The sequence below is a fragment of the Macrobrachium rosenbergii genome, chromosome 8 (assembly GCF_040412425.1).
Source record: "Macrobrachium rosenbergii isolate ZJJX-2024 chromosome 8, ASM4041242v1, whole genome shotgun sequence".
Classification (NCBI taxonomy): Eukaryota; Metazoa; Arthropoda; class Malacostraca; order Decapoda; family Palaemonidae; genus Macrobrachium; species Macrobrachium rosenbergii.
Genome location: NC_089748.1, coordinates 57,494,783 through 57,520,665, shown reverse-complemented (window position 1 = coordinate 57,520,665; position 25,883 = coordinate 57,494,783). Strand labels below are relative to the sequence as shown.

The 25,883-nt window shown below is 39.3% G+C and overlaps 1 protein-coding gene and 1 long non-coding RNA gene across 5 annotated transcripts in view; one reads left to right on the top strand and one right to left on the bottom strand.

The window, feature by feature from the left end:
• Positions 1–813: 813 nt before the first annotated feature.
• Positions 814–25,883, top strand: part of LOC136840905 (UDP-N-acetylglucosamine transporter-like) — an 88,118-nt gene continuing 63,048 nt past the window's right edge. For 3 of the 4 annotated variants that reach the window (XR_010853777.1, XR_010853778.1, XM_067107870.1), the window contains exon 1: positions 17,227–17,360. The gene's annotated coding sequence lies outside the window, so the exon portion shown is untranslated. Of the gene's footprint in view, positions 892–15,651; positions 15,723–17,226; positions 17,361–25,883 lie in introns of those variants that run through there. The other variant, XM_067107869.1, reaches the window with a different exon arrangement.
• LOC136840904 (uncharacterized) lies at positions 8,375–12,668 on the bottom strand. The gene is made up of 3 exons (XR_010853776.1): positions 12,528–12,668; positions 8,649–8,807; positions 8,375–8,513 (listed from the first exon to the last, which is right to left on the bottom strand). It is a non-coding gene; the product is annotated as an uncharacterized lncRNA (long non-coding RNA).

Here is a 25,883-nt window from a genome sequence, read left to right as displayed (position 1 = left end):
CGGTTGCTGTACCATTACTCCCGGTACAAAAAGCGCCCATTAAATTTTTAACACTCCCATGTCTTTAGTTGCATTCGGGTCGTTTCGGCCGTAAGTCATTTAGGCCGTAAGCACGTTTACGTGCAAAATGGGCGCCGTGTTTAGTACCAGCCCCTTGGGGATGTACGTAAAACATGAAATAATAATGGTAAATACCATAAACATAATGGTAAATACCATAAACATAACGTCTTACATTGTTTTGGATGTTACGGCCCAAGTGACTTACGGCCGAAACGACCAGGACCGCTTTGGTAGTGATATCTTTACTGTAATGTAAACTTTAAGAGACAGTAGTGTTTATGGAGTATAACTTCGCTTTTTCTTGATAAACTGAAAATATGAATTTTCACGTGGTTTGGAAAGCAATGGCGGAAGTAAGATCGTACGGTGACTTTTTTTGAGTAGTCCGTGCTTAAATGTTGTTATGACATTAGTAAATAATGTATCATTGCCATAACGCTGATGCCGAACTTGGTAACTCTGTCGTGGTTCTGTCATTTTTCAACTGCTTACTTATCCCTGACTCCATATCCACGTTTCTACAAACTTGGAGCATGGTGGGTACATTTGGCCACCCAAGAATTCACAGTTTATTCGATGTTAATATACACAATCTTAAAGTATATATTAAAAAAAACAGTTTCGTAATTTGGTGTTGAGGAGGAGTGCACGGTGTGCCCTTCTAACCCATGCACCACAACGTCTAGCAACATTAATTACCACTTGGCAACAACACTGAATGTGGCTTCTTTTCAGTTTAACTGCTTGCCTGCTGATCCAAGGAAATGGAGCTCGGGGTAGTAGTCTCTTCGCTTAATGATACGAAGCCGTCATTAATAACAATTAGAGGTAAGTACAGTTGCTGTGTGTGTTTTTTTATATATTTCGTAAGCAGTCTTTTCTTTTGAGTTTTTTTTTTCATTAATTTTGCTTTGGATTAGATTACTTAAGCTTTATTATCATTCTGTGACTTGAAGAAATTGCTGTGAAACCTCAGTATGACTAAAAATTAACTTTTTTAGAGAAAACACGCACTTGTAAACAGTACTAAGTTTTCTGACAATATTAAATGTTACATTTTTTTTAAAGTACAATGATGTACTGTGAAAAGGGAAGGCTTGAGTTACAGGTAATACCAAACTTAACATTGTCCTATATTCAGAACCATTTTGTACAGTGTTGCCTTTGAAAAGTGGACCATACTGTGTACTGCACTTTATTTATCCTCAGCAGCAATCTTTTCTCTACTAAACACTAAAAACAACACAGGTCCTGAACACTAGTGTATGGAATACCAGACGAGATAAGTCTAGGGGCATTAAAAATGCCATCTAGAGGCGCCTGTTGTCGTTCACGTAAAAAGCGGTGAATGAGATTCAGAAAATATTTTTCAGCACCCAAATTACAAAGTTTTCACATGAATAGGAGCTCCTTTCATGTAAGACACCGTACTCCAAGTACGGCGAGGTCAAGTTAGGTTCGGGTATATCTGGAGATTTCCTTTTCTCTAATGATGACAAACTTCTTCAGCAACATAAACAGTTTTCATCATCAGTTCCCTTCAAAGGATTGGATGTTAAACGAGGTCTGTACATTTTCTTTGCTCAGTGCTCCATCTGCCTGAATTTTGTTGAAGTGTAGATTTTCATTTATCTCCTCTCTACATGGTTTCCAGGCCCTTCTTACGGTTCTTCGTCCTACTCCGTCAATATCTACACAACTTTTGAGACCAAATGCTCTTCATCACTTATCAAATGGCCAGCCCATCACTGTTTAAGGTCTGCCTTTCCAGCCCCTTAATGCCACATCATTTCACCGATTCCTCACTTGTAATACAATCTTCCAACCATACTCTGGACATGACATGAGTCTCAGCATTCTGTGATCACATCTTTTCAAAATAATTTTATATTCTTATTTATTTTTTTTTTTGTCAGTGCCCATTCTTTTGCTGCTGTGTAATACAGACCTTATATACCCATCATAAATCTTTGCTTCAACAGTCCACTGTGTCCCCCAATGTAACCCAAATGCCATCTATCCCTTTGCTCCTGTAAAGCAATTCTCTCATAAAAAAAATCCATTATTCCTTGTACATTTTGTAATTCTGCGTACCTCTTTTGACGCCGTCTATTGCTTTCAGCAGAGTACAGATTATCCCCAGCCTTTTCCCATAACAACCACAAGGCCATTTTCCTGATTGTTCTTTTTCTTTGTTTCTTCTATAGCACCATAAGCTTTATATTTCATTTTAACCATTTCCACCACCTCTTCCTCAGTTTCTGCTGTTAGCAGAAGGTTATCTGCATAAAGCAGCTCCCAGGGACCCCATGGCTCTACGACTTTGTAGCTTCTTCCATTATTATAATAAACAACCAAGGCTTCAGCACTGATCCCGGATGGACACAAACATTTATTTCAGATATTTCAGTTGTACCTTCCAGTATCTTTGCTCTAGATGTATTGCGTGATGGAGTTGCATCACTTCTGGTACCTTGCTCTAGATGTATTGCGTGATGGAGTTGCATCACCTCTGGTACCCTCTCCCTTTGTAATGCCCATTTAATTATTTGTTTCAGTACTCTGTCAGATGCCTTTTATATTATTCTGAGAATGACAGACATGAAGTCTTTACTTTTCCCACTCCCCTCTGGTGCATTTCACTATCATTGGTGGTATTAAATCTTTTTTCCACAAAAAACCTGTCTTCTCTAATCGTTCCTCTTATATGTAACATAAGTATTATGGGGGAGGCAAACAATTGTTGATTTGTCCCAGAATCCATGGCAGATAACACATAACCACATACAGTAATATACAAGTTTTTTGATAAGTTATCAATTTGACCTAGAATGAAATGCTTAACAATAACATAATTTGAACAGAATTTTTTATTTATTATTTTTTTTTTCATTTATGGTACTAGGCTTTGCAGTAATATGCAACTGTATAAACAAATATATCTTTAAATTTGACATTTTAAAACTACAGTATTACATTTAAAGAAAGGTTTCTTCTTTGGAAAAGGTCAGGACACTCTCAGATCCAGAGCAGCTTTTGTTACAGTCGAGCTTTTGCATCTTTTGCATTTCAAAGGTCTCAAAAGCAGTAATAAATTTCTTTCTACCTCTCTCTGTGGCCTCAGCTTTGTTTCAGGGTCATTACTAGAAATTCTGGACTAGATTTAAGGTCTGGACAAAGAGTTTCTTTCTATCTTTCGCAATGATCTGGACAAGAATTTCACTAACTGTCCAAATTCTCTTGGTTCATGGCCACGACAACCTGTGATGCTGTGCAACTTGAGTGAAATATGACCATGCCTAATTCCTGCATCATTAATACTGTAGAATATAATATGGAATTTAGGCCAAAGGCTGGGACCTATGAGGTCATTCAGCACCAAAAGGGAAATTGACAGTAAGAAGGTTGGAAAGGTTTAACAGAAGGAAAACCTCGCAGTTGCTCTATGAAACAATTGTTAGAGAGGGTGAAAAGTCAGATGGAAGAAAGAGAATATGAATGGAAGTACAGTAAAAGGAATGAAAAAGATTGCAGCAAGGGGCTGCAGGATGCTAGAAAGACTGTTAAGTAAGCCTACAGTAAACTACATGAGGTGCATTGATGGCACTATCCCCTTACAGCGCCTGCACTATTAAGTTGTGGCCTAAATGACAACCTCCCTCTACACATCCCTGTGACCTTGACCTGGCCCAAAGATAAGTCAAGCACCCATATTTTCGAGTCCTTAGTGTGTATTACCTACAGTGTTAAGGGCTACGGAAAGTGTGCACCCAAGCAGTACTTCAAATGTCTAGATGAATCTGTAAAGTTGAGGCTTGCTGGTGCAGATGTATGCGACTGAATTTAGCTGGGTGAGTAGCGGTCATGGGGAGAGGCATGCCGAGTTTCCACTGTACAAGACACAGGAATAATAGGTAGTCAGGTTGTGGCTAGCCTCTGAGTCCTCAGTGCAGTCTAACCCTTCTCACCTGATGCTAATAAAATTTCCAGGCTGATTACTAACAAAGGCAAGGTACTATGGCACTTTTACACTTTTATGTCTACGTGCTGCAGAAGTAGTGCACACCTGTTTTATGCTCCTTGATAAAAGCATGGTCACCACCTGTCAACCTTGGAGAGTCACATCCACAACTATAAGAATTTCTCACAACAGAATGGCAAGATTTTATTATATGTAGCTTTACCTACATGTAAAAGCTACTGAGATTACGAGCTACTGAAGCCACTACAATTAATGGTGTGCTCATGATCCCCTGGCAACATTGAGCAACTTTCCTCATTACTGCTGCCTGATAATAGAGTATTTCTATTATCATCAGCAGGGTAAGAGAAAGACTTGAAGCCGAATGGTTTTTGCCTCTGCATGCAACTGGTGAGTGATTGTCACGACATTGAAAGGGTAATCTTTATCCTAAATAGGCCTGAGCTAAGGGTAAAAATATGACTTCAGGAGGTGTAACTAGAATGCTGAAGCAACATTACTGTTACACATAGTTATGGTAAGTAGATCATGCATCTTTGCTGTTGTAGCAGACAAAAACAGACCCTCTAGAAGTAGATCTCTGTTACCATGGTGGCAAAATTACTTCATCGCCATTAGAAGGATCTATGGCCCCCGCCAAATTATATAGTATTTTGTAATTTTCTTCCATCCCTTCGTGGATGGAGTTGAATAGACAGCTTTCCAGTATTCCAGGCTTAGAAACATTCATACAGGTCTTTTGAAGGGGTTTTAGAGGATTCTGCAAATAATGACATCGCTCCTCACTACCTTTTGTACCTTATTGCTATGCTGAATCTATTGTTACTGTGTCCACTCCTTGCACACTTCACATGTTGGCTCAGAAGATAATAATTTCCCCTTGTAAGTACCATACAATAAGTGGGGGTCTTTAGGTTCATCATAAAACTAAGACATTGCTTACCATAAGCACTACTACATCTTTGAGCCATGTTTATAACACTTATGAATGATGCCAACACTACTAATAACTTTAGTTAACACAGCAGAATGTTATACATGACCATAAAGAGCTATAAGAATTGTTGTTGTAGTAAGAATGCAAAACCTGTAAGAACAATGAAGGTATGGAGGATGTACTTTAATGGGTAAAGAAGTCCCTGTGAGAGACTGCATGTGAAAACCTGGTGTAATTCATTAGTTTTATGCTACAAACTTGGCAATTAGAGATACTCTTCTGAGAAAAGGACATCCATAAATACAGTTGGGCATCTCCAGACGGCAGTTATAGAAACCAAATAGATCACACAGCTATTAACTGAGAGAAAAAGATCACTGGGGAATATCAGGAGCTACGGCTCAGCCAGTGTCAGTAGTGATCACAAACTTGTCAAGTCCACTCTAAAGTTGAAATTAAAAGCACCCAACATAAAAGTTGACAGAGCATCTAGGTTTAATACAGTAAAACTTCTTGAATATGAATATCAGGAGGCTTTTTCAACTGAATGTTGAAATAGATTTGAAGTTTTAGAAACTATAACTGAAGAGAAATAACCATTAAGGACTAATTTTACATCAGGAATGTACAACAATTTGCTGTAGGATGGAATCCTTGGATATCAGGTAAGACCTGGGGCACAAAAGGTATTTGTAGATGTATTCCTGAGGGGAGGTGAAGAACACTGATAAGAATATGCTAAGTTCTCAAGTCTACAAAATACAGTTAATCAAACATCAAGAAGATGTATTAGAGAATGTACTGTACTAGGGCAAACAGGCTGATGATGTTGACAAAGCCATGCATTCAGGGAGTGGCATTGGTGTTAGGGTAGCCAACAGAATTATTAATAAAATATCTATGACTGAAAACAATATAAAAATGCCTGTCAAAAGGAGGGATGGGTCAATAATGCCATCAGAAGAAGAAGGACAATCCTAGGCTAAACATTTTTGAGGTCATAACATACCATGGGGATAATCTGATGTACCAGAGGATGACAAAGACTTGAATGTGCTTATGAGTGAATTTCACAGTTTTTAAAGTGGAATCAACAACCTTAGGAGATGGAAAACACAAAAATATGATGGAAACACTGCAGAGATGATTTTATCTAAAATTGAAATGACACCTCATATGTTAACTAAACTGCTCAGCAGAACATGTAATAAGCCTCATGAATGGGAATTGTAAGCCATAGCCAAAGGTACTAGAGATAGAAGACTTGACTGATGTGGTATCCACAAAAGTATTGCTCTGAGGTTGGTTGCAATGAAAATATTCAGTATGCCTATTCTTAATAAGCTGGAGAAAGAATTAATAAAAAGCTTAGTGGTGAACAAGCTGGTTTTAGAAAAGGCCGAAGTTGCACAGATCAAATATTTGTGTTAAATGCAGCAATGTATGGAATTTAAAAGTCTCTTCTCATAGTTTTTGTTGATTATAAGAAGGCATTTGACAGTCCACAGACTAATATTAAAGTATATGTCTTTTGTTTACTGTGGCATTCCCATAAGTATGTCAAGCTAATTAAAATTATCTGTGAACAGAATAGATGCAATATTAATGTTAATGCAGTCCTGTCAAGCAAATTTGCAGTAAATACTGGAATGCTACAGGGGGATGTTATTTCACGTTTGATGTTGTTTGCCCTTATAAATTTAATGTTGAAAAAAAGTGGTAGCACATGGATGAAAAGCTTTAGATCAGAGTACAGCAATAAAAGAAACTTGACTGACTTAGAATATCCAGATGATTCTGCTTTAATCAGCAAAGCAACACAAAACTTGGCAGATCTAAGAAAAATTAAGTAATGCGGACAGAGTATGCATAAAGAGATGGAATAACATTGGGTGGAGAAAGGAATAATGAGGTTGAATCTTTTAAATACTGTATTTGGAAACAATGACATCTAGTACAGGTTTTTTTGAGTTGGAATTTAGTGAAAGACTAAAAAGGGTAAACCAAGCAAATGCTGGCTGAATAAGATTTGGAAATTTGAATTGCACATGAAAGTAAGAATACAAATAGGTCTAGTACAATCTCAACTGCTATACAAACATGAATTTTTTGTGATAGTGAAATTATATCTAAACAGAATATATGTGATAGTGTCAGCTGGGCTTCTGTGAGCACCAGAAGAGGAGGAAGACCCAGACATATGGGAAGGGAGACTGAAGATGGGTAGAGATTTGTGGAAGATGTGAGTTGTGGAATTTCACTGAGGCCCTTTGTGTCTTGTGGCATTAGAGGTAACAATGATGAACACAAAGTACTTTCCATAAAAGATTATCTGTAGACCTAAACCAAAACTAGTATAATAACAGCATTATAGTCCTGTAATCAACACTTGAAATGACTAATAATTACCAAACTTATGGGCACGGTACTTGTGGAAAAAGTTTTAGAAAACTGCAAATAATATCTTGAACCAAAACAAGATAACAAGATTGTGAAATTTCCAATTTCCAATCTTGCTAAAACAGCAAGAACAAAAACAATGTGAACAGATGACAGTATTTGCATATCAGTCATCGATCTCACATCTGACTGATACAGTAAACCAATTTGTTGCCTTCTCACTAAAAGTACCAGTATACATATTCTGGGAGTGTGTGAAGCCGTGGGTCAGCTAGACACGTGACTGACTTGTTAATAAACTGTGCTGTTGTGCCCAGATGTGTGCCTGGCCAGTGTTCTGTTTTCTGCGGAGTATGTTTGGAGGTGCTGAACTGCAGAATTGGGTATATGCAAAATTATGTGTGTTTAAAAAAAACAAAAATTGAACACTGTAAGAGGAAAAAAGCCAAAAAAAATATATAAAGTATAATGTATATATGTATATACCAATCCACTCAAGTCAGAGGCCACTGATGTGAGAACAGTTTACCTGGTGAACTATGAATCTGGGATAGTAACAGGCAACTACATTTAAGACAAGCAATTTTACTTTTCATGAAGTTTTTTAACCTCCTACCAGAATTAAACATAAGGTAAATAAGGGTTTCCTTATTTCCTTGAATTAATTTTTAGTCATTCAACATTATTTACATATATCCAAATATTATACAACAGACATGGCAAAGGTCTGGGTCTTATTTGACTAAAATATTTTTGTGAGGATCCTGGAAGAAACAAATATGTTAAAACAGAGCATAATTTATTCTAATACACAACACTGTATTCTATTCAAATACCTTGGTAAAGTTCTGTACATCTGTTTAAATACATATAAAAAATACTATAGCAGAAATAAAGTGTCTACCACTGACGATGTTTACAGAACAATCCACGAGGTCCTTGTGTTGCATGAGATAAAATCCACGTGTTCTTCTCTTTTTTCTTCATGGCCATTTGTTTGTGACGTGGCTTGGACTTGCACATAACATACATACGGCCCTCACGCATGACATAATAACAGTCATCACAACGTAGCCTAAGTCGACCTTTCATTTTCATGCCACAGGACTGCACCAGTGAGGGTATACTTGGCTGGAAATAAAAAGAATGCACAAACAGTTGTTTTGCCATAATGTTTACTAAGAACACTGGGCCATGTAATTCATCGCTCCCAAATGGGCCATACAAAATAATTTGTTCAGTCTTAAACACAAACAAGGATCTTACCTGCAACAATGTACATGGATATTTAACTGCTGAATCTGCAGGCCTCTGAATAACAGTGTGCAAAAACCGAGATGCAACAGGAGACATAGCCCCAATGCATTTCTGTGGCAAACTGAAGGGAAGCAGGGCAAGACAACTCCTTGTAAATGACTGCATCTTCTGGAAATAAAATAGAATACTAATTAGACCACTTGTATTATCAAGAAATCTCATAATCTTACAGCTCTATATATTAATTCTGCTTAACCCCCTTAAGATTTCAAGGACATCGTTCAAATTTCATCCCTTGGGACTGTTAACCATAAAGATGGGATATTGACATAGGTAGCATTGGGATAATGTCTGGAGAGTGTTAGGGGATAGGTTAATTTATGTATACAAAAGCATAGGCTGTTTAAAAAGAATCCTCATCAAACCACTTCAAAATGGAAAATCAGACATTTTTGTCTACTTTTTCCTTATTTTCCTACTTGTTTTATATGCAAAAACAAGTAATACATGTATATTTCTCTGGAAAGATTTCTCACCTTTCCATGATGCAAAAAGAATTGATAAAACTGTTATATTTATTTTAATATATATTTACAAGAAAAGTGAGGAAATTTCTGTTTTTGGCTACCTTCAGTGCATCATTCTGACCACATAATTTTGCTATTTTTAATTTTTATATCCTTAATTCCTTTCAAATAATTAAGGACATTTGTTTATGAAACTTAGAAACTAAGATACTACACACCATACTTCACTGAGTCTCTTAAATAAAGGTACAGTTCTGTATTTCTCTGGTGAAAGAGTAATAGTGTACTGTACGTCCTTTTATAATACCAGTAATTGACAGAAGGCAGCTAACCTCAATTATATTCAATGAAAATTCAATTTTCTTTTTATTTCTTTCGTGAATGTTATTTTAACAATACGTGACTGTATTTTGCTTACACATTTATAAATTTCAGTATCATTATTACTGTACCATTACTCAGTGAATGACTGTTTTTTATTACCATTATAATCTACACCATCTTCATTATATAATCAAATTGTAGCCTCTTAACAAAGGACTGGCATAATTTCCAAACCTGATGTTATATGTAGTTTAAAAGAGACCAAGTTTTTTAGCTTATAAGTAAGTTTGAAAATAAAAATGTACTAATGAAAGGTACATAAGATGCACATGTTCTAATGGAATGAGCTATCCTAAACTTGGCCAGTAAGCTTCCTCAAAATAGAAACCCCATACAGTAAGTGGAAAAGGAAAGAATAACCAAGAAAAGAAGAAAGTAACCGAGCATAATATATTTACCATACAAGAATAACTAATACTTATTTTGCAATACTCGTACTTTGTTGAGTATTTAACAGAAAATTATAAATATTTTTAATTCACAACAAATAATAAATACATGAACAAGCTAAAAATCACCAGTAAATAAGCTGGAGTACTGACAGACACTACCATCCCTCAGTATTCAGTTACCCATCTTTTCCTGGTGTTTCAGCTAAGAAACTTATTGCTGTTGAGCCTCATAATGATCACCTTGGCTGTGAAGATATCCTCATAGTATCAAAAACAGGTTGTATTCCTTTGAAACTACTTTCTGCCTTGAAACACCTTCTACTGTAGCTGAGGAGAGTTATAAAGTGCAGATGGAATAAGGTGAAGAAACACAAAAGCATATTTGCTTCCTTCCTCTCCATGTTGTTAAACTCTTCCACCCTGTCTTCTTGTGCCCGTCCTTCCTCACACAAAAAGAGAACGTCTAACAAGTCCTCTCATAAGTGGTCTGGAAGGACTCAGAGCTCACCTAGATTAGCACTATTAGACAGCACCTGCACTACTGCACATAACCCTCTTGTGAAGCATATGAGTAGAAGGAAGGGGAAAAAGAGAGGACAGTCTTGTAGAAAGGATCCAGAAAGATCTGGTCACTCAAAGGCAGTGGAATCCCCTTTGAAGAAAATGGCAAACATCTTTTTGGCCTTACTCTGCTGTTGTCAAACCCCTCAAATACAAAGAATACTAGTGCAGAACAACAGACATGTTACACTAATGCCAGGGATGTGAAGCAGCAAAAACCTTCATATAACCTTAAAGTTGAAAGAAGTTTCAACTTGATGGTAAGTCAGAGAGTAGCAAGACGTCTTAACTCAACTGTGGCTGAAAACTGCTTGATGACAGCAGGTGAGTGTGGGCTCCCCCCCCTCCCCATGCTACATGTTAACTATCTTGTTAGGCAACCCGTACCATCAGTTAACTACCATGTTACTAAGTTTCAACAACCGAATCCAGCTCGTGCTGAGGAATTCTCCTTATATAAAGGTGATTTATGAAATGATTTTATGAAATGAAGGCTGTCAAGCCATATACTGGGGCACTCCAGTAATTTACCACTAACAACAATGAAAAGGGAGGGGGGGCTGTAGTGATTAGATGGCTAGATAAATAAATTCAGAAAATAAAGATGACATACAAGGTTCTAAAGGTGGAACTGGGAGAAAACCCAAAGTTGCATGAAGAAGTTATAGTTAGGGAAGTTGAACAGCAAGAGTGAAGAAAGGAAGCCAGAATGGGAGGTAAAGTAAAAGACTAAAATGTGGAAGCAGCTAGGGCCAAAGGGATGCTGCAAACATTTACTAATGCCAACAGTGCACCACATGAGGTGCACTGAAGGCACCACTCCCCTACAAGGAAGTAAAAGGTGATGGTTTACATTTTTATATGAACAAACAGGAATTTATCCTCACCTAACTTTGCACATTAGGTTGCGTCTCCCCCTTAACATTGCATGCACCATATTCCATACCTTAAGGTTCAGATTTACAGCTAGAAGCAACATATTTTCCTCATCCCAATCTCACCAGTTAAGTTCAGTTGGCCAAAATATATGTTTTCCTAAGGCAAAGAATTTATCAGCAGAACAACTAAATACTCCCAGAATTTTATTTTGCATATGATTCATAAATTACATGCACCATAGGCAATTCAAAAACATCACAAACTTCACTAGAACAAACTGTGAAGTTTTTTAGTTGAAAAGTTACCTATCTATTATGGGACACAGAAACATAAAGGATCTAACGAACTCTCATGCCTGGTGCATGCTCTACAAACACACATCAGGCATTAGTAACTCTACAATAGACAGTAAATTTTCACTTGCATAAATTTCTCAAATTATCTCATCTGTAATGCATCATATACACCCTTTTCTATACTGTTGTCAAAAAAATTCATTAATAAACAATATCTCTTTGTAGAGCTCTTCCTTAGAATTACCATAGGCATAACACTGGAGAATACAATTTAAGTCTTCCTGTTCTCTTTAGCTAATAATTATTCACCTCCCCACCTTACCTTATTCATCATGGTAAATTGCAAAATTACCATAATCTGACTAAACTTCATATTCGGATGGTTTAGAATATGCCGAATAACTCTGTGTCTATATTAAATCTGGAATGGATGCGGACTTGTGTAATTGAGCTACCCAAAGGGGTTGGCTTGTATACTGGCCTGGCCTAACGTATTTGTTATGTCTTTGCTTCATTATGTGTTCCGACGAAACATCTTGTCATAGTTATAAAATTACTGAACTGCAAGATCAGACATAGCCTATATTTTAATATACTGATCCATACATAGGCTAGCCTCTCAAATTCCAACACTTTATGAATAACCTACACATGAAAGAACTGTATCTAGGTTATGTCCTTCTTGGTTGAAACATGGATAACAGTGACAATGGCCGAGTTTAGGCCCTATTAAGCAGCTGTCTAAGATAAAGTGATTTAGGTTCACTATTACCTTGAGCTTATGGCAGTGGCCTAAAGTTCAGGGTTTACCAAATACATTAAAAAGAAGTTCCCATGCCATTTACTTACATCCTCAACAAGATTACAGGACTACGCTTCTTAGGATTTATAAAATTAACATCACAATTCACAACAATTTCGGCATCCGCAATTGGAGAATTGCTGTCAGTAGTAATAGTAGATGGGACGTACCTTTGAAACGGCTCCCTTGTTCGCGCTGTTTCTCCTTTGCTTGTGTGTGTTCAAGTTTACTGTCTGTATGATACCATATATTTATTATAAATTCCTTCATATTTTCACTTTCTCCTTTCGATCGATGTGAGGATAGTAAGATATTAGCTTTCAGTTTCTCTTTATTTTCTTGATGATGATAAGGATGCTGCACCAATCCATATCTGTTCCTAATGTCACCTGGCGGTAAAGTAAGAAATGTTCTAAGTTTTCAGTTATTTCTTCACAGCATAAACATTTTCTATCTTCGCCTTCTAACCTGTTCCTATCGTTTAATTCTCGTGTGCTTAATGTAGCCCTACTGATCAGCATTGTTTTTTTAGTGTTATCATACCGGGTTTCTTCTATGTTTTCCTTGAATTTTATACATAATCTTAAGGTTGCCTTGTCATTCATTTCTTTTAGCCATACTTTTTTGTCCCAATCATTTATCATTTATTTTAACTGCTTACCCTTAATTTATTTAATTTTGCATAAGTTTATGTTTTAACTCTTTCATATATGCTTATATTTGCAGAATCCAAGGTGTTTTCTTATTTTCATATTGGTCTATGGTTATCTCATATAGGAACCTGTTTCCACCACTCAGGTTTATGCCTCTGATACACTAGTTTATTTTCATTTCTCTTGAGTGGCAGGAAGAGGGCCCTGTTTCAGCTCTTAAAGCAGAAATTCCTACATTCATCGTACTACGACTTTTACTAATGGTTGCATTAGACATGTTTGTTATCTGCTTTGTTTCATTTGGGCCCTTTTTATTTGTCCTTTGGAGTAGTTTTTCGTGTTGTTGTGTCACACCCAGGTATTTTATCTGGTTCAAGATTGAGGCTGTGCCTCTGCAACGGCGCCTCAGTTTTATGGTTTGGGACAATTCTTTCTTTGATTTTATTTCTTATATTTTCCATTTATGGTGTAGTACTTTCTTTTTTCGATATTACCTTCACTCAGTCAAAAATGTTCAAGCTACACCAATTTGGTCCTCTTCATGTGGTTATTGTAGTTTCAGTATTTTAGTTATATCCTCTGCATTCCAACAAAAAATTACGAATTGTAATCGCAGTGAATTTCGTCTTTTGTCTTTTGTCTTTTGTTGTGCTCATATATATATCATATATATATATATATATATATATATATATATATATATATATATATATATATATATATATATATATATATTTTTTTCTTTCTTTCTTTTTCACCCTTCTATGTCGTGTCTATATCCAGGCTCCATTGATTCCATAGTCGTTCTTTCCATTTTTCATTATCTCACAGTCTGCTTTTGGCTTTTATTTTTACTTTGTTATAGGGTTCCACTGTTCCCCACGTTTTCTTGTTTAGGGTTGTCGTCACCAGTCACCGTCTTTGTCTAAGTCGTCTTAATAGAACGTAGCTGCCTCTTCCCCCAGTGTAGCCATAGCTATATATTTTGTAGCCCATATTTCCTCTAGGGGACATGTGCCCCATTTGTAATCCCCCACAACTTTTCAGTTTTTGTTTTTGTTAAATTTGCTGCCGTGTCTTCATGCAGCCCGTAAGGTATTGAGATACAGTAAAGCTTTGAAAATTTTGTTGGTGAAATCTGTTGTAGCCATCACCTTCGCCCCCTCAGTTACTTGCCTGTACATCACTAGTTACCGGTCACTAGTTTTCTGTTAGGATACCCGGTCAATTACCTGTCACTACTCTTCATTCTGCATGCCTGATCAAAACAGGTCAGTTTTTGGGAATAAGGTCTTACGGGCTGCTCAGTGAACAAGAGCCTGTGCTGACAACGTCAGCTTAATAAAAAGAAAAAAAAACAAGGGAATAAGTTAGTCTCACTTCAGACATTTGTATATCTCTTTCCCTTACCATGATGACCTATCCGGACTCCTGTGTGTATCTTTCAATTGCACTGGTGACCTGTCAGAGCGAGCAGTCGCCCAGCATGGTTTTGCAGATATTCTGCCGTTAACAGACTCATTGCGACCATACCCTACCACTGAGAAACCACTAACGGACTATGCGGAGCTTAAGTTCTGGTTTATCTCTCCCCCTCTAAAGCCCAAGGTCAAATTTCACTATATAGCCTGATAGGCCCAGCTATTGTCTAAAAAAAAAAGACCGTGGACCCAGCATGGTATTCGTATAAATCCATGGTGATTAACGCACTCAGTGGCAGTGATTGCTTCATGTGACCGATTAATTTTCGTTTTTCAATGGCCGTATGACATTTTATTGAAAGTCCCAGTACTAGCAAAAAGATTAGCATCCTAGACATCTCAGTACGCACACAGTCACTTTATGCCAGTCTCTGTTGGCTGGGCAAAGTCCGCAGGAACGCATCAGACCTCTTGTCCCTTCAACACCTTACCACAACAACGGGCCTTACCTTCGAGCAAGGGTTTGTGCTGATGCAAACCATGTTGATCTGAACCAACCACAACCACTATCCGAGCGGTAAGTTGGTCGTCATTCCATATCTGCTCTATTTCATGTGTAACGCTGAGATATTTTGTGCTTTCAGTTTATTTTCATCGTTTATCATTCATGTATCTCTAGATATCTTGAGGGTTTACTATTCAGGTAATTTCCACATCCCCATCTATCCCAATCGTATGAGACATATTTGTTATTTTTATTATTTTTTCGGTTGTTGATTTTGCGTTGTTATCCCACTCCATGCATTTTGCAGTTTTTCCAAATGAATTATCATGGTCAATATGAGGTCATTTATCTTTCTTTTGACAAGCAAATATATTACATCATTCTTTCATAGCATGTTCTTAGGGGCCACCTATCTCCATAGACACGCGGTGAAATCTTACATTTACATTAATTGTTACAGACTTAATCAGTTTTAATCTGTTTTGAATATTTTCGATTTTTTCATCGGTATACCCATTTCCATTGTCGCAGAATGCCTTGTTGCTTACTTTAATCAAACTTCATTACCTATTTTTTTTATCCTTTCTACCAGAATAGTTTCCAAAAATAGAGCCTTTGCCCCATTCACAACTGTGCTTTGCCCACGCGTAAGTCTGTGCAGAGGTAAGAATTATATTTTCACCATTTCGTCGTTGTATCCTAATTCTTTTTGTTTCAAGTTATGAGTTAATAATTAATTGTAGCAATGACCATGATAACGTCCTTTTATGTTTTCTTTCCGGCTAAACTTCACTTTCTTCATTCGGGTATATACTCGTGTGTCTTCTATGTCAAAATTTCAGTATGATTTTGTAACATATTGACGCATCAACCCACTTCTTACCCTTATGAAGCCATTGTGATGTACGTTTACTCTGTTACCTTTTAATTTCCGTATGGTGTTTGACTTGCTTGAATATCTCCCGAATAGGCTAATTGGCATGATATTTGTAAAGGCACTACCAGGTCTTCCCCTAAGGCTTAGGTTTACTGTGCTGCTGGAGAAATGATACTTTTGGTTATTTTCTAACTTTTATTTTTGTTTTCATTTATTAAAGTATTCCAGCATTAGAATTTTCACTCTCTATAGTCATTATCTTGTATAAATTTTATTTCAGACGTAATTATTATGACGGTGTAGCTAGATGGGTATAAACAGGCTTCGCTACTAAAATGGCTGATTCAATGTGTTTAACGTAAAGAGTTTAGACAGTACTGTACTTATGGTGTCTATTGTAAGGCTTCTTCACTTCTCTACTCTATGCGTCTTTTAGCCGATGACAAATGAACGTCGGAATTCAAACTGAAACCCCCCATTCACATTATAATTAACAGTAAAATGGTAAAATAATTATTTTTATATTTACCGTCAAGGTAATCAAAATAGTTGTGCGTCAATAAAACATTAGATATCATGGCTTTCAGTCCTGTGTAGAATGTAATTTTCTTGATCAATATTCAGTATATTTTCTATATGGAGATGAAATGTACATTTATAAACATCAGATATATATATATATATATATATATATATATATATATATATATATATATATATATATATATATATATATATATATATACACAGTATATGTGTGTGTTGTCAGTAGGCAGACAACCAGGAAAATTTTCATGTCTCAAAGAAGTCGACATCGACTACTTTTTGGTATTATTGGTTAGAATAAGAAAAAAAGTGGACAGTGTGTGCTTAGTAGGTTATTATCTGTTCATTACTTTTATAATATATAGTTAACCATCGATTTTTATGGCGCATTTGATATTCGTAAACTGCACTTTTCTCCTTATACAGTAGCATTCTATGAATCATTTTAATCCACATTGCGCTCTCTTGCTTTGTTTTGATTCTGCCAAGCATGAAATTTCTACGGAACTGAATAAGAATCCGTTGCTATACCCAGTGGCAGGAAGGTTTCTCATAAAATTCGCTGATTATTATGTTTTAAATATCCGAAGAGTTTACTGATGAACGAATTTCTCCGAATAGACATAATGATCTTTAAACTTTTCTACTGACTTGAGTGATATTTTTCTTTTGATTTATTTTAATTAGTGCAGAAGTAAACATTGAAACATTATAGTAATGTTCCTCGCATCGGTGCCACAAACATTAGTTTCTTTACGTAGAAGAATTAGCAAACCTGTTCCAAGTCTTTACTTCTAGCATAGGGGACAGATCACGGATCTTCATGACTTGATATTTATTGTGAAATTGGATATCTTAAGCATGGTGTAGCTTGCCAGGTACTTATTTATGTTTAGTATTTTGTGGGATAATTGAGTTGATTTTTGTGTGAAAAATAGTAAAGCTCTTAACCTTGAATGAAAGGTAGGTGGCCTGAGAGGGGAAACCCTACGGTAGTTTACAGACATTTAGAGATGCCTATCGCCCTATCCTGAAAGGGCAGACTATGACTAAATGGAATGACGGTAACCCTAATAACCTGTCTGTAGTGGGAATAAAGCCCAGTTACAGTAGTGGACACCAATAGGGTAGTTAACGTCCGATACAGAGAAAATGCTCCCTATTGGCATACCCGGTAGAGTCCCGGAGTTCAGAAAAAGGCTAGCTTTAGGTCTGATCAAAGTGTACTTAGACGTGTTGTGGTCGTTACTTGTAGCACTGGCATTATTTGGGCAGTGCAAGGAGGGCTTAGGCCAAGAACTAATGTTAAGTCTGGTAAAACTGAGGACTACTTAACCCCCCCCCCCTTCTGGTTTTGATAACTACCAGTTTGTGTAAAATGGGCGCTGTGCACCAGTTCTGTGGCGATGAAAGGAAAAAACCAGTCCTGTGTCGTTCCCATAAACATACACACTTAAGGAAAAACAAAAACAAAAAGGGGGTATTCGGGTGGCAAGAACAAGACTATGTTCCTTATAAATTGCTTTCATAAAAACAAATGATATTTACATGATTTTGAGGTTTATTTCCATCGCCAAATGAATACTTATCCCGACCCTTAATAAAAACATAATCAAAAGTCTGAATACTGCCTCTCCATCAGTAACTGGCAAGAACTGTGTTTACTGATTGCAGGTAGTAGACAAGTTAATTTCTTCAGTTTTACCGAAGGATAAGTATTCATTTGCGATAAGTCATGTCTCAAAATCATTAACCTACAACTTTTAAGTATCATAATGGTCTTCAGTTTTAAAACTGAAGACTACTAAGTATCATAATGGGTAAAACTGAAGACTACTACTGCACCTCTCTGGTTCAAACTACCAATTAATGTGCAAAATGGGTACTGTGTTTAGTACCAGCATCTGGGAGATGAGCGTAAAAAAAAGACGTAAAGTCATAAATAAAAGGCATTATATATTCCAGTTGGTGACTGGCTGGAACCAGGCTGCAGTAGTAGTCTTCAGTTTTACCTCGTAATGAATGGGGACAACAGTGTATCCACATCCTCATAAATACACCTTTAACTTAAGCTAGCAGAGTTTATGGTGCAGCTTAATATCTGTCCTCCACATAAGAAAACCACTGCACCCTCTGGTAGGCCTATTCTTATCTTCAAAGAATTCAGTCCTGGCAGCTTCCAGTCTAATAATTTATGCTAGTATGATACAGATCACATAAAACATAAACATAGAATCTACAGAAGAGCTCTACACACAGATAGCAATTATTAATATTTTTTTATTGAACAACTTAAAAAAGGGTTTATATAATGCAGTACAGATGGGATAGCCCAGTTTGAGAAATTTACCGACTTTTGTTCGTGTTTTTGTGTTCCACCCCCAAGGGGCAAAGCTTTTCTTTAGAATTACTTTTTTTTTTTTTTTTTTTTTTTTTTTTTTTTTTTTTTTACAATACAAACAAAGTTTTGTGCCTTCTCTCTTCCCTCTTTGTATTGTGGCCTAACATGCAAAAATTCCATTACAATTTGACTGTCCCCATTCTAGATTATAATATGGGTTGTGCAACAAGTTTATTCTACTTGTTTTGGGGTTGAGACAATATCGGATGAAGAGTTTGACAAGAAAGTTACAACGTTCGTTTCATGGTATCAGAGCCTAGGTATTCAAAAGCAACCTTAGTGAGCACTGAAGCCTCACATTTTGTAAAGGAGCAAAAGATATCTATTCTGGTCTTAGTCATTTAATTGACCAATAAAAGCTAACATTTAATGTGCTGAAAGTAAACCATGAGGATCACTTCCTTGACAATAAAAAAGTTGTTCGGAAGACTAGGCTATTTTCATGACATAATAGTTGTATTGTGTACAATATAATTTAAGAATCAATATTGATTTTTCTTTCATTGTTGGCAGTGGACTTGTGTCATTTTCAAGGTTGAGAGTTAAGGTTAAGGGTGACTTCCTGTCAAAGAACGATAAAATTTTGAAAAAATTAGGAGTAATGCTTTTTGTTTAGCTGCATTTAGCTTAACCCTTCTAAACCTCAAAGTATGATAGTCAGTCCAGAAGACTTTTTTCTTGGAATCCTCATTTACATATACAGTAAATGGTATGGTTGTAAATGCCAGTGACTCTTAAGATTGATAAACAATTGTTTTTTGAGAAGCATATACATAATATTGCTTCTTTTGTTTCTCAAAAAGTTATCTTGCAGAAATGTTCTAGAATGTGCCAGGATGAAGCTGTAATATCTAAGTGTTTAAACTCTTTTCTTCATACTGTTCTTTAGTTTGATCTTCCAGTCCAGACTCTCATATGAAACTCTTGGATAAAGTTATGCCATCAGTCAGCTTTTTATTTGTAACTTGTATTGTTGACTTGTGGTACAGTTGTAAAGTGAGTTCATCATGTTTATTGCATAAAATTCACTATAATGACAAACATCCTTTACTCTCTTCTTTACCTGACCCAGCTGTTTTTGCTTACAACAATAGGCAAGCCGCTGCAGCAAACAGTGTGTCATTTTCTAGCATTAGGTTTGATATTATTTGCCAGAGGCTTTATCTTGGCTAAAATTAATATTCTTGAATAGACCTAGTGTAATTGTGGAATATTTTGATCGTATATTTAAGTAAGTAGCAAATTCCTTCCTGCTCATGTTTGAAATCACATGAATTTCAAGTGTATTAATTTTCTTTTCTGTCCTCCTGTTTATTTATTTATCATAATTTCCTATAACTTGTTTCTCTTGGCAGTCTGATTTTCCTTTTGAGCCACCTTTGGTTTACAGTCTTTTGAGTATGTTCATAAAGGTTTTCAGCTGAAGATTTAAAGAAAAAGAAAGACTTGGCATTTAACCCTCTGAATATTGGTTTTGGTTCATGACACTTACCCGCCAGATATAGCTTATTTCTCCGAAATCCGACAGAATCTCAAACTGCACACGCAGCGTGGCCAGGTGGTTAGCATCATTCCCGCTGCTGAGGCGGGAATCGAACCATTCCCATTTTCTATTCAGATTTTCTTTCTGTCACGTACTGTTAACATCTGTTACAGTACTCCGCCTCTGGATTTCGTTAACTTGCTTATTCCCACTTAAGTATTCTCTTGACTTTTGGTTTTGGATCTTGGACTGTGGATTGGCACACGCTTTTTTCTGGACTGTTGTTGATTTTGCTTATGACTTTTCTTTAAATATGTCTGGTCTTAGTTCTGCTAGTTTCGTATGTTGCATGAGTGATTGTAAGGTGAGGCTACCGAAGCTCGTAGACTCCTCACCGGGTTTGCTTGAGGTGTAGGGGCATGTTTGTCTTATAGATGATCGATGTAAGGAGTGTGTGAACCTCATCGGATGCGAGCTGGAAGTCTTATGATTCGTATGTTCGCAAGTTGGAGCGTGACAGGGTCAGGAGGTCTTCCTCCAGGAGTGTGTGCAAGAGTCAGGTTATTTCCTCTCCTGATAATCCTAATGTAGTTGATGTTGCACCTGTCCCTGTGGTTTTGCCTTCGGGCCCTGATGTTGTGTCTGGCGGGAGGGTTTTGCCCTGGCGGAGATCACGACCCATCCGCAAGTACCAAAACAAAGTGACATCTCTTCAAAGTGCTGTGAAGTGTAGTGCTCCCCCCAGTGTTGTGGAGGGGGCGTCAGATCGGCCCCATAATGCTTCTAGGCCTGGACCGCTGTCAGACTCCCAGGACTCAGGGAGAAGGCATGTCGAAAGCCGCAAGAAGGTTACGGGGGCTTCCCATGATCTGACGCCCTTCGCCACGCCCTGTTGTCGCCTCCCAGGTTGCCAGAGATCGCGGCTCGCGCACATTCTCAGCGCGACTGCTTTTCGCCCGAGGCGCCCTCCTCTAAGGGGGTGGAATTCTGCAGAAGGACTCTCGCCTCAAGAGGAGCTGTTCAAGAGGACGCTTCGTCAGTCTTCGCTGCTGGTTATTTTGGAAGCTTTTCCACCGCAGAAGAGGACTAGGATTTGGGCCTGATGAGGATGTTTCTGAGCACTTCCAGTCGTTCTAAGGAGGGAACCTTTCTTGTTCTGTGAGGAAGAAGAAGGCGCCCTCGCCCATCGCCTCCCACAGGATTGCCCTCCTCCCAGACTTTGATTCTTCTCCATCTAAGAAGATTTTGTTGACATGCAGCGGCAGTTGTCTTCTTATTGCTGAGAGGGGACTTCTGCTCCTCGTCACGCAAGGACTTGACTTTGCCTGTCAAGAGATCAGCGGAAGTCTCCTTCTCCTGCTCCGCTGCTCTTCGCTTCGTGTCGCCGCCTTCTTTGTCGCCCTGTTAGCTCTCAAGTTCCTCGTCTTGACGCTCGTCAACGTGACGCTTCGCGAGCTGCTTCCCGGGACGCTTCGGTAGCCGCTCTTCAGGACGCTTCTGTGCAGGACGCTCGACAGGACGCTCTTCTGGTTTTTGGGCGTGACGCCAGTGTGGACGCTCTTCAGGACGCTCTCCAGGACGCTCCTCAGGACGTCCCTTCGGTTGCTCTTCAGGACGCTACGGAGCATTCCTCGCCTGGGAAAAGAAGATCTTTCGTATCGACCTCAAGGCCTTCGCTCCCTAAAGTGTTGGGTGACTCGCTGTTTCTCCGGCTGTGGCGGGAGAGGTTTCTGGCGATTCTGATCCTGCTGACGCCGAGCCCGCTCGCTTCCTCTACTCCGACATCAAGTTTTGACCGGATTGCTTAAAGACTTGTTCGAGACAAGTTTAAACCTTTCATTCTCTCTCCGCCTCTTTCAGTTAGCTTCTTCCAAAGCAAGGAGAGCTGGTTTTTGAAGATGACTTTCTGCATATCAAGAGTGGCTTTCAAGAAAGTCAACGGTGGATGGAGGAACGGAGTCCCATGGCAAGACCTCTTTCTCGTATCGGCCTAAGCTCCGCAAGGCTGGTATGTGGTATGAGACGGAAAGATCTCAGCCCAGAGTTCCTTCCTCTTCAAGGATTTCACCAGTCTTGTCGACGCTTCCAGAAGGTCACATCTGTCTACTGCTAAGGTTTCTTGGACTTTGTCAGAGACAGACCATCATCTCAAAGGTCTCTTCCGCACCATGGAGGTGTTTAATTTTTTGGACTGGTGCTTGGGAGCTTTAGATCTAAGCTCGGGAGTCTGATTCACTACCCTGGGGGAGCTCTCTACGCCCTAACTGTATGGACAAGGCAGTCAGGGATGGATCTTGAAGAACTGGCTGCCTCACTTCTTTGGTACGGGCCTCTAAAGAAGAGGGCCTTGTTTTGCGACTTCACAGCTAAGTCTGTCTCCTTCTCGCAAAGGGCAGAGTTATTGTTCGCCTTTGTCCAACCAATTGCTCCCCAGTCTTTGATTCGGGACATCTCCGCAAGTCTTAAGGAGAAGGCTACGAAGATCTGTTAGCTCATTTTTCGAGACGTCCTCCAGCTCCTCTTCTTCTTCTCTCTGCTCTAGTTTTGTCCGCCCAGGAAGAAGAAGCCCTTTTCAAGGGAGGAACTTCTTCCTCTAGATCGCCTCTCATGAGGAAGAGGTTTCACCAGAGGAGCGCCTCTAAACCTAGGGAAAAAAAGTGACTTTTCGCCTCCAGACACCTGTAGAGCCAGGCTTCTTTATTTTAAGTGGAGCCTGAGAACGGGAAGGGCCACTTACGGTCACTAAGTGTTCTAGAGAAGGGTTACAAGATCCCCTTTCATGTTACCACTCCCTTTGCATCGCCGCCTAGGATCTGTCGCCGCCTTACTACCGAGAGAAGCAACAGATTCTTTTAGGACCTCCTGGAGCAGTTGTTAGAGAAGAGAGCCGTGGAAACAAGTTCTGAAGTTGGATTCTGGTTCTACAACAGGTTATTCTTAGTCCCGAACAGTCGGGAGAGTGGAGACCGTCTTGATGTAAGCGCCTTTGAATCACTTTGCTCAAGGAGATTCAAGATGGAAACTTTCCCAGTCGGTTCTAGGGGCTTTAAGACCAGGGGACTGATGGTCTCTCTGGACTTACAGGATGCGTGATTGTTGTTCCCATACATCCTCAGTCAAGGAAGTACCTGAGATTTGTGCTGGGGGACGAGTCTTCCAGCTCAGAGCTCTCTGCTTCGGTTTGTGCACTGCCCCATGATCTCTCACGGTGATCATGAAAACTGCGCAGGTGGCTTCACCTGGCGGGGCGTTCATGTCGTTCTACCTGACGATTGGCTCATACGCAGCCTTCGAGAAGTGTCTGGAGGACCTGACTTTGACGCTTGAATTTGACGGTCCCTGACTTCTTTGTGAACCAAGAAAAGTCCCATCTGATCCTCGACGCAGTCCATCGCCTATCTGGGGATTAAGATGGATTCAGTGGCTTTTCGAGCTTTTCCTCCATCCCGAACGGCAACTGCTTTGCTTTAAAGCCGTCCTTTCTAGGGAAAGAAACATGCTCGTGAGGGAATGGATGAGTTTGTTGGGGACCATTTCCTCGCTGGAGAAGTTTGTTTCCCTGGGAGGTTCCATTCAGACCACTCCAGTTTTCATGGCGGAGAACTGGAGGACAAGGAGAATTGAAGAGACTTTTGACGATATCTCCTTTATCGCGATCATCTGAAGGGTGTGGTTCGACCCTTTAAAGCTTGCAGAAGGGGTTTGTTTCAGGAGCCCTGACCTAGTGTTGTTTTCCTAATGGCCCGGAAGGATGGGGGAGCAACACTAGAGGGGGAGGAAGTGTCAGGCACCTGAGAGGGGAACAGGTGTCCTGCACATAAATCTCATGAATTGGGTGCTATCTTTCTGGCTCTTCATTTCTTCAAGCCTGTTTCAGGCAGAATTGTCCAAGAATTCGAATACCAGCTCTAGCGCACTTCAAAAACAGGGGGTACTCGATCTGCTCCTGTTCATCCTAGTGAGGGAGATCCTGCTTTGACCTTATGCTCAAGGGTCACTATTCTCAATGCAGGTTCATTGCGGGAGTGGAGAATATCCGAGCAGACCTTCTCAGTCGGCAAAATCAGCTGCTACCGACCGAGTGGACTCTTCACAAGGAGGTATGTTTAGAGTTGTGGAGGATATGGGGACGTCCTCTAGTGGACCTCTTTGCTACGTCCAGGACGGCAAGGCTTCCCGGTTGCTCTCCTGTCCTTAGACCCAGAGCAAGTAGCCATAGACGCCTCCTCTGGGACTGGAAAGGCCTCGACCTTACGCTTTCCCTCTCCCTTCAAGATCCTGGGAGGAAGTGATACAGTTTGTAACGTCAGAAGGAGCAAGGATGACTTTAATAGCCCCCTTCTGGCCAGCAGCGGATTGGTTCCCAGAGACCTTGGCCTTCCTAGTGGACTTTCCAAGAACGCTTCCACTGAGGGTGGACCTTCTCAGGCAGCCGCATTTCGAAAGGTTCCACAAAAACCTCTCTCGCTCTGAGTCTGATCATTGGGCGTTTTAGACTATCACGGTTGGCTAGAGCAAGAGGTTTTTCAGAGCTGTGGCAAAGGCTATCGCTAATGCCAGGAGACCTTCTTCGACGCGGTCTACCAGTACAAGTGGACTGTTTTAGGAGATGGCAGGAGTAAAGGAGTTTCCTCGACCACGACTCCTGTACCACAAATAGCTGACTTCCTTTATCTTAGGCATATGAATAAACTGGCAGTCCTTTGACTATTATGGGCTATAGGAGTATGTTATCGGGCAGTTTTAGGCACAGAGGCCTGAACTTCAGGCGACAACAAGGATCTTCACGACTACTGAGATCCTTCGAGACTGTCAAATTCCTCAACTCAGACGCTTTCTGGAATCTGGATGTTGTCCTGAAGTTTCTTATGTCAAGTGCTTTTGAACCTCTGTCTTCGGCTTCCCTCAAGAACGTGACTAGGAAAGCTGTCTTCCTAACGGCTCTGGCGACAGCTAAGAGGATTAGTGAAGTGCAAGCCATTAGCAAACATATTGGCTTTAGGGGTCCTAATGCTGTATGCTCCCTAAATCCTTTGTTCTTAGCTAAGAATGAAAATCCTTCAAATCCTTGGCCCAAGTCTTTTGAGATCAAAGGTTTGACGGAGATGCTTGGGCAAGAGTCAGAAAGAGTCCTGTGTCCTGTCAGGGCTCTCAAGTTCTACTTAGCCAAGACCAAGGAAACTAGAGGCTCATCGGACAGTCTGTGGTGTTCGGTGAAGAGACCTGATCTTCCCATGTCTAAGAATGCCTTAGCATTCTTTTTAAGAAGTACTATTAGAGAGGCTCATTCCTCCTGCCTAGAAGGTGACATGAGACTTCTGAAAGTAAAGGCTCATGAAGTTAGAGCTATCTACCGTGGCTTCTCCAAAGAATATGTCTCTGAATGATATTCTGGTGCTACCTTCTGGCTAAGTAATCTGTGCGTTCGCCTGCACAATATGATGAAGATCTACATTTGAAGACTGCTCTTCGCTGGGACCACGCTCCGCAGACACAGTCAAGAAGAGGCAGTACTCA